Source organism: Nelumbo lutea, chromosome 1 (genome assembly GCF_056320005.1).
Source record: "Nelumbo lutea isolate HS-2025 chromosome 1, American lotus-T2T, whole genome shotgun sequence".
NCBI classification, from domain to species: domain Eukaryota; kingdom Viridiplantae; phylum Streptophyta; class Magnoliopsida; order Proteales; family Nelumbonaceae; genus Nelumbo; species Nelumbo lutea.
Genome location: NC_142684.1, coordinates 9,212,977 through 9,220,883, shown reverse-complemented (window position 1 = coordinate 9,220,883; position 7,907 = coordinate 9,212,977).

Genomic DNA, 7,907 nt, shown 5'->3' with positions numbered 1-7,907 from the left:
TCAAAAATTGGTTGAAAATACACGGTTACATGTTGTTTTCTTATTCGTTTCCAAAACCATGAGCATTTTCTAAAGGGTAATTCGAAACTAGAAAGGGAGTAAAATCTACTTTACAGGCATTTAAATGAAAGAAATTCAACAGAAAATGTTAATTAAATGGGTTATTTCTTTTCATGTGGTGAGAGTAGAAAGAAGAAGCTATCTAGACCTCAGTAATGTTTGTCAAATTTTTTGAAAGATCAAAAGATGATATGAGCTTTTGTATCAATATCTTAACAGTTTTAAGTCCGCTTGGTTAAGACGTGTCTGTCTGTGCGTTCGCTTGGTCCGCGGTCCGAACTGGTACGCTTCTTACTCAGTAACATAGATGTCTGCGCTTGGTCCGCGGCAGAAATGCCCGGCATAGACCCTAAGCTCATAACTCACAAGCTCAATACTGACCCTGTAGTTAGACCCATTAGACAGAAGAAACACAACTTAGCCCTAGAACGTTGGAGGGCGGTCGATGAGAAGGTCGAGAAGCTCCTCACAGCAGACTTCATAAGGGAAGTTCATTACCTGAGCTGGATAGCCAACCCTGTTCTGGTAAAAAAGGCAAACGGAAATTGGCACATGTGCATCGACTACACCAACCTGAACCGAGCTTGCTCGAAAGATTGCTTCTCCCTCCCCATGATTGACCTTCTAGTGGATGGACCTTGGGACACGAGTTGCTAAGCTTCCTGGATGCCTACTCGGGCTACAACCAAATCAGGATGGACCCAGCCAACAAGGAAAAAACCATCTTCGTAACCAAGTTCGGCTTGTACTGCTACAAGGTTATGCCCTTCGGACTGAAAAATGCTGGGGCAACCTTTCAAAGGCTTATGAATAAATTGTTTCAACCCTTAATTGGCACAAAGATAGAATGTTATGTAGACGATATGGTCATCAAGACACCATTTTCGCATCAATTAATACAAGATCTGCATTTTGTCTTTCAAATTCTACATCAATTTAACATGAAACTAAACCCAAATAAGTGTGTCTTCAGTGTCACCTCGGGTAAGTTCCTAGGGTATATCGTCAACCGATGCGGTATTGAGGCCAACCCGGACAAGATAAAAGCCATCCTAGATATAAGGCCACCCCGAAAAGTGAAAGAGATTCAGAAGCTAAACGACAGAATAGCCGCTCTGAGTCGTTTCATGTCTAAATCAGCAGATCGTTGCCTGCCCTTCTTCAAGGCAATAAAAGGCAAAGGGTTCGAGTGGAACCCGGAATGCCATCTCGCATTTGACGAGCTCAAGAGATACCCCACCAGTATCCCAGTATTGACCCGGCCCAAAGAGGGTGATGTTTTAGAACCGTACCTCTCGACAAGCGATGAAGTGGTTCGGTACTGGTAAAGGAAGCAGATCGGGTCCAACGACCCATCTACTATGTTAGTAAAATATTGCAGGGAGCAGAAACGAGATATCCGTAGATGGAAAAGCTAGCTTATGCACCGGTCATTGCGGCCCACAAACTCTATCCGTATTTCCAAGCCCATACCATCATCATCCTCACCAACAAACCCTTAAGGCAAGTATTACTCAGGCCTGAGGTCTCTGGTCGATTGACGAAGTGGGCCATCGAACTCAGTGAGTACGACCTCCAGTACAAGCCACGAACTGCTATCAAAGCTCAAGCCTTGGCAGATTTTGTTGCAGAATGCACGTTCAGCTCCAAGGTCCTCAGCCCGGTTGAGCACGAGGCTCCCAGTTCGGGTGAGCTCGGTGCTCCCAGGCTGGTTGACTCTGAGCCTCGTGAGGTCGCATCCAGTTTGGTATCTCTTCTGGTTAGGCTGAGCGCGAATTGGAATAAAGAGCCCTGGATCCTTCACGTAGATGGCTCCTCAAATCAGCAGGGCAACGGAGCTGGTGTAGTTCTTCACGGTCTGAGTGGCACAAAACTGGAGAACGCGCTACGCTTCAAGTTCGTGTTATCCAACAACGAGACAGAATATGAGGCGTTGATAGCCAAGCTAGCCCTGGCGCAAGAGGTAAAGGCAAAACACATAGTTATCTGCAGCGATTCCCAGCTTGTGGTCAACCAAGCTACAGGGGAATACGAAGCCCGCGAGCTAACTATGATTGCTTACTTGGCAAAGGTAAAAGAGGCTCTGCTTAGCTTCCAGTCACACTTCATCAAGCAAATCCCGAGGTCAGAGAACGCTGAGGCCGACGCCCTATCCCGGCTAGCCAGCACCAGTGACAACACCACGAGAATTGTGTACAACCAAGATTTTTCCAATCTATCCCCGCGATAAGTTGCCAATAAACCCCCTTATGTAGTGATGCCGTCAAAAAACGCTAAGTCTAAGGGGCAGCTCGGGCGTGTCCTATAATAGGGAAAATGAGGCTAGAGAGCCCATGGTTATATCTTAGGCTTATAACTCCGATGGTCAAGTCAGTTATGCCGATTTATCCAAAGGGTGCTTAGATGTTCAGTGAGTTATAAAGTATGAATTGAATACTAACCTGCCCCTTATATAGGATTCAAGATGCTTATGAAAGTATATATGTGTTGGACAAATGTAGGACACTTTTCGTAGCTTAGACACCTGAAGCTTGCTCTACCTTGGTGAAGCTCAGGTAGGACACCTAGGTTTTTGTCCAAACACCTATTACCCAAGCTCGGTCACATAGTGCCCAACTCGGACATCTGTGGCTCAATTCAGGCCATCTGGTATCCAATTGAGACACCTAGAAGCCGACATGGGCACCTAGAGCCTAATTAAGGCCACCTATTAAGCCACTTGTTGCATGTATCAACCACCTAGTGCTTAGTTGTGGCATGTTGTGGCCAATGTTCAAAAAATCATTACGTATCGGCTCGTATCGGTCGATATGTATCGTATTGGAGCACCCCGATACACCCCTACAGAGAGTGTATTGGGGTTTTGACCGGTTTAGGGGGTGGAGGAACCTTAAACTGGCTCCTCTGAACTGGATTTGAAAAAAAAAAGTAAAAAAAATAATACAATATCGATACTACTCGATATGCCCCTACCAGTGTATCGGGCGTATCGATATTTAGAACATTTGTTGTGGTGATCTGTCCTCCATGTTTCCAATGTATGAAGTGGGCTCGAGACTAGCTACCTGGCAAGATACCTTACGGGTCACTAGTCTTGTGGCATGTACCTACAAGTAGTCACATGATGGACAAGGGTTAGAGTGTGGAGCTCTCTTGGAAGGGACCTTGTCTCAATAGGGAGGCCTCCTCGCGGAGGTTAGAATTACTTGTACATACGAGTTGAGTTAAGAAGCCCAAAGTAGTTTTACATGTCATCAAGGTGACTCTTATTCTCTGAGATGACGACAGGATGGCAAGTTCTGAGTTGGAGGAAAGGCTGCAAGTCCACCTAAATGTGCCACGTGTCCGATAGTTCGGACGTCGGATTTACTCTCATCACTTGCCCCTCCCCCCCTTCCAAATCTGAGGTGACTAAGCTCGGGTGAAGGAAGTACCTGATTATGTCGTCTGTTTGGGTGTTAACTCTTTTTTGACCCCTGATTTAGGACCTCAAGAAGCCAAGCGGTCATGAACCATTGATCCCGCTCAATCGTAGCCATTTGGCGTCCACCCCTTTTGGCTATAAATAGAGGCCCCAAGGGGGGACCATTTGCACATTCATCCTTGGAGTGGTCCCATTGAGGTTAGAGAACTCGTCCTCTGAAGCTTGGTTTGTCCCCTGCTCCAGTCGTTTGTCTTTGTTTCCATCTTATCCCATGTGAGTCTCCTCTTCCCAAGTTCTTTTTCTATTTGTTTAATAGTTCCATGTCGAGATGGAAAGAGTTGAACAAGCATATAGGGAGGTTGCAGAGTCGGCCTCTCAAGCTTGTAGGGATTCAAGGTAGCTCACCTTGATTCCTAGTCAGCACATTTTTATCTCGAACCTACTTGTTATTAATCCAACTGAAATTTTAACTTCTTCCCAGTCCACTTTGGCCGACCTGCAAAGGATCCGGCTTCTTTATGGGGTCCCCAGTGAGTTCCAGTTTAGACTCCCTACTCCCAATGAGATCCCTTGGCATCACAATGACAACGAGGTCTGTGTGTTTGATTAGCACTTCGTTGTAGGGTTAAGGTTCCCCTTACCTTGTATTGTCATCAATGTCTTGTACATTTTCTTTGTCACTTTAGGGCAGCTCACCCCAAATACTATTAGGATAATAGTTAGCATCATCTCGGCTTGTCACACCCATGGCATCCCCATCGACATCCGAATTTTTATTGCCTTGTGTGCTATCAAGCACACTCCTAGGGATGAGAAGTTTTTCTACTTTGCTTTCAAATCCAGTAAGAAGTTCCTTGAAGGTCTTCCTAGCAAGTCTCAAACTAAAAGTCGAAGTACTTCTTCGTTGTCCATAATGGCCCTTGGTAGTTCATTAACCGGTGGGGCATAGCTATCACCGACCCTAAGGGCCAGTTCTTGTCCTCCGAGGTAAAGAATCGATTGTGGAAGCTCGCGCTTCTCGGGTTGAAGATAGATGACTAATTGACCGAGGGCACTCTCCTACGAGAAAGCCTGAGCCAAGTACGCCGAAGTAGTTAGAACTTAGTTCTTGGAACTTTTCTCATGCTTTCTCCTTTCTGAACCCTTTTTTATTGATCCCTTCCTTTTCTTCCTTTTTTTTAAGATCCAAGTACAGGTATGGACTGACTTGTTGGAGGCTAACCGCTCCAAAAAGGCAGAGGCTGATGCAGAGGAATGCCACAGAGTGTGAGTGGTCCCAAGCTGTCGTTGATCGACCTGCCCCTAGTTTAGCAGAAGTCATCACTTTGGAGGAGGAAGTTCCTCCAGCCCCTACGACTGAGGCGTAGGCTCAATGAGAGGGAACCCTAGCACCATTTTGTTTAGAGGTTGTTTCGAGCTTCACCGTTCAACCTCCCACCTCAACTTCAATAAGAGAGGGTTCTACCTTGCCCCCCCCCCCTCCCAACACACACCTATTTGGAATCCGGGCTAGATAGTTCATAGTGGAGACTTTGTGAGTGACCACGTAGTCGCCTGCGAGATGAGTAGGGGCATGGTGCTGCCAACGTCTTGGGAGGAGAAGGAGAACCTCCCCTTTAATGTTTTGGAGACTCGTCTTTTCTCCCACATCATGAAGGTAAGCTTTGCTCTTATCCCCTTTTTATGTTGATTCAACCGGATTGCTAACTTAACTTTTCTTTTCTAGGCCAATGCTATGGCATAGGGGGTTTGCACTCGAGCTCGAAATTAGCAGGCCCGAGTTGATATCCTGGCTCAAGTTGAGGAAGGCTACCTGAGCCAGATCAATAGCTGGGTGATGGAGAAGGCCCAAGTCAAAATTGACTTTGCAAACGTTAAGGCCAAGTTTACATGAAGTCTTTGGTCTCCGGTCCACTATCACCGAGATGATGCAGAAGTTGGAGGCTTCCGATTCGAAGTGCTAGAAGTCACTCATCAAACTCACTACCAGCATAGAGAGGAAGGAGGCTCTAAAAACCCAACTCGCAGAGCATGAGGAGGAATGGAAGGCCGAGCTAGAGTTGGCCGGCGAGAAGGCAGTTGCTACTTACAAGCTCTTGGAGGAATTTGATGCTGAGAAGCTTGACTTTGCCATCCCTTTTGTTAGGAAGGGCTTTAGACTCTACAAGCTCCTCTCAACCATCATGCCTGACCGCCCAATCTGCGAGCTAAAAGTGGAACAAGCACCCAAGGAGCTCATCTTGGCAATCAATGTGGAGAGAGAGCTCAAGGAAGAGGAAGAAGATGCCTAACCGATGGCTAATAATCCGGGGTCTACTACTACTAGCGATCAGGCCTCCTAGTAATTCACTTTTCCTATCTTTCGGATGTACTCTCTGAGCTGTTGAGCTCAGTTTTAATGAAAAGAACTTTTGTTGTTTTTGCTCCTCACTCTTTTTTTTTTTATGTACTGAACTTTTTTTATCAATAATAGAAATATATTTTTTGCCACATCTATGGTTTCATCCGAGTTACTAACTTGAGTCATTTACCCATGTGTTTTCCACCTCGGTTGGGTTACTAATCCCTAACCGTTATCCCTTTTCCCTGAGCTAACTTTCTTGGTCTACCCGAGTCATCCCGAAAGGGAGCCGAGTTAGTACCTCAGTGCTTTTTTGTTTTAATGGTATTTTTACACAGCATCGAGCTACGAGAATAAGGTTCCTAGCTTGGTCTTACTCCAAACTGAGTTGCAACAAATTTGATCGTTGAAAACTCAAAACTTTATTATAATTCCAAGTCTTTTTATACATAATACATTCTCAGGTTCATGGCGTGCCAGGTGCGTGGCATAGCTCGCCCACCTAGAGTCTATAGTTTGTAGGTCGTTGAACCCCACACTTTGACAACTTTATAGGGGCCTTCCAAATTTAGACTGGGCATTCCTACTGCTAGCTCGGATACAATCACCTTCCTGAGGACAAGGTCTCCTACTCTGAATCTTCTTTTATGAACTTGAGTGTTGTAGTACCGTGCTACTTGTTATTGATATGTTGTTGTCCTTATGTGATCATGTTCCCTTATTTCTTCAATCAAGTCCAAGTTGTTCCTGAGCTCGTCATCGTTGCAGTCTTCCACATAAGTCACGGTCCGCAATGATTGCACCTCTAACTTGGCTGTATCACTGCTTCTATCTCGTACACCAGGTTGAAGGGTGTCTCTCCAGTGGCTATTTGACTTATAGTTTGATAGCTACAATTATATAACCCTAGCAAGTGCACTAGTTATCAAGTAGTATAAAAATATCGTTCCCACGAAGATTTAACAAAATAAGTACTAAAACTATAGTTTCCCTTTGATTATTTGGACAACCGAATTTTGGATCTAACAAATTTAACTACTGAAAATTAAAGACAGAAAAAAGAAATAAAAATAAAAGCAATTAATAACAAAATTTGTAACAATCTAATTAGAAGTGTTAGAACTGTTGGTCCACCTAATCATTTCAATGGATATCAATTTATTAGATTAACCAGATTAATTTATTATTTTCATAAGCTGAAGTTTTTCCAAAATTATTTAATATTCCTTCTCAGGATATATCAAATCTACCTCTATCAAGTAACCCTTCGATCTCTCGACTAGAGTTCTCGTGATAAAAATGCATTAAGTTCTATGAAAAACTTATATCATCAGATGAATCATGTATATATATCCCCATATACCATTCAATTCACACTATGAATTGTTTAATCGATTATGTGAATTCATCTCTCAATTCATTCACATAAACCAAATCAATTAAGAGGTGGTCAAGCTCTTAATCGCATTATGCATAATAACTCATAGACAATATGAAAATAACAATCTTGGATAAATCAGAATAAAAATCAATTCACCGTCGTGGTTAGGCTTCCCATAGCCCTAGCTACAAATAAATTAGTTCATGATAAAGGAAATAAAACAAACAAGGGGTAAGAAAGAACTCACGATGTCGCCCTTGAAGCTGAGATCTTGTCTTCTCCTTGCCGCCACCTCCTTCTTGAAGCCTTCTTGCCATGCTGATCTCCTTCTTGAAGCTTTCTTGATTGTCTTCTTGATTGCTTCAGAGAGAGAGCTTGAGTACTTGATGCCCCAAAAGCTAGTCCCCCCCCCCTTTATATAGCTTTAGGAGGAGGGGTTGTTTCCAACTCCTCTTATGAGTTCTTTCTTAAAAATAGAAAGTCCTAATTAGATCTAATCCTATCCTATCTCTTATCTAGTAATCTCAATCTTCCTTATCTTTCTAGGATTACATTTGAAATTTAAATCTGATAAGACTCTTTATTCTTGAATTCGTGTTGGACTTCTTTAATAAATTGGGCTGCTACAAGGCTTTTCTACGAATTGGGCTTCAGCTGTGAGCTGGGCTTTTCTACGAATTGGGCTTCAGCTGTGAGCTGGG